The following is a 2,154-nucleotide window of genomic DNA, read 5'->3' as shown; positions in this document are numbered from 1 at the left end:
TATTCTTCTTCATAGTGTATCATCTCTTAATATCAGGATTGATGGAGATAATGGAATTGATTCAATTGAGTGTCTTACAGAACAGCCTCAGTCTTCCTGTCAGTCATTGAAGTATGTAGCTGATACTATTAACAACACTGGTAACCTCACAATAGAGATCATCAGTCCTACTCTTAGTCTACAAGGTAGTGCTATATTCACTGATATCAATGGACTAACTATAAATGGACAAGGTACTAGCATTAGCTGTAGGAATGGATCAATACCTTATGGTAACTCTGGTATAGTTTTTAATACATGCAGCAATGTTACACTCATTGGTTTTACTATTGAACACTGTGGGTTGCTCTATAAAAATGAACAAAAATATCACAAATGTCAAAGTGTCCTTTTCTATAATTGCAAGAATTTTAATATTTTAAAAGTCAACTTTAGTGACAATAATGGTTATGGGCTGGTACTCTATGACAGCAGTGGGAGTATTCAGCATAATATTTTTGCAAACAATGGTTTAAAATATTCTGATCTTTCAAAAGCTGAGGAATCAAAAGCAACAGGAGGAGGCGTACACATACTTCAATATAATCCTTATAATAATGTAATTGGAATTGGTGCTAATCAGTTCATTAATAATTCTGCTACAACCATTGGTGGTGCATTGTATACGGAGGTGGATCATTGTGCAAACTTACTTTTGTCCATCACTGCTTCTAATTTCACTGGTAATAGAGCTGGTACTGCTGGAGGAGCCATTGGGTTTATAGTACATAGAGGTATATGCAATTACAATGGTGTCACACCTTTGGGATACCATATTGTTTTGTCTGGTTGCAATATCATTGATAACAAAGCAACGTTTGGTGGAGGAGTTTCAATCCAAATTGTTCATTATAATGTTCTTAGTAGCATTTATAGTAATAGAATTTATTTCAAGAAATGTTATTTTACTGGTAACAAAGGTATGGTTAGCTCAGCAGTAGATATCAATGGCAATAGTCAAAAAGTGTATCAGTGCTCTGAAACCTTTGTAAGATTTCAATATTGTTATTTCATTGATAATATTGCAGGAATAGGTATCCATAAGACACTTAGAGGTAAACTTTTTAAAGCAACATTATATGCTACTGATGCTATTGTCTTTTTAGTTACAAAAATTCTATTCGTCAATAACACTGGTACTGCTTTATATGCAGTCAACACTCGTGTACACATGTCAAGCCATGCCCATATTAATTTTTCTAACAACACTGGGGATCAAGGTGGTGCTATTTTCTTTGCAGATGGTTCAACAATTGACTATGATGAACATATACCTAATGGATCATCTTTGATAAATATTTCAAATAATAAAGCTCTCATTGGTGGTGCAATATACATCCAATCACTGATTAATATACATGAAGGAACATGCTTCATTTCTAATTATCATAATAATGTTACATTCTATTTTACTAAAAACAATGCCACCAGTGGATTTGGTCATGATATTTTTGCCTCTACACTTCAAGAGTGTGTTTCATTGTATAGTGAGAATACTACAAAGTTATTTAAAAATGAAAAAATGGGCAAATTCAAATTTTCATCATGGACACCACCTCCAGTTGCTACTGCACCAGTTAAACTGTCAATAAATGAGAAAGAGCTAGTTCCTTATCCTGGAATACCATACAACATGACTATTACACAAATGGATGAGCTTAATAGCAATATAACAAACTTACAGTTGTTTCCGTTGTCTGCAACACTACAAAATGTACAAGATAATTCCTCATTGAAGATTGACATAACTTATTCCATTGCTAACAATTACATAATAGTCTTTAAAGGAACAGTAGGAGATACAGCTACTCTATTACTACAGACAACTGAGTACAGTGCTAGAAAACTGATCAATATCACACTATATCACTGTCCTCCAGGATACAAATTTAAAATCGATACTTGTCACTGTAAGAGTAACTACTACTATGGAATATCAGGTCGTTTAGAAGATGATGCAGCAATCATTGATGGAGGACTTTGGGCTGGATATATAGGAGAGAAATTTGCAACAGCAGATTGTGTGACAAGTCTATGCGATTATCATAACTCTAAAGGTAGCAGACATGAAGATCATGTACTTCCATTAAATTACAGTCTCTTAAATGATCATGT

This window comes from Amphimedon queenslandica, unplaced genomic scaffold, assembly GCF_000090795.2.
Source record: "Amphimedon queenslandica unplaced genomic scaffold, v1.1 AMPQUscaffold_12862, whole genome shotgun sequence".
Classification (NCBI taxonomy): domain Eukaryota; kingdom Metazoa; phylum Porifera; class Demospongiae; order Haplosclerida; family Niphatidae; genus Amphimedon; species Amphimedon queenslandica.
The sequence above is the reverse complement of the archived record's forward strand: the minus strand, read 5'-3'. Positions refer to the sequence as shown.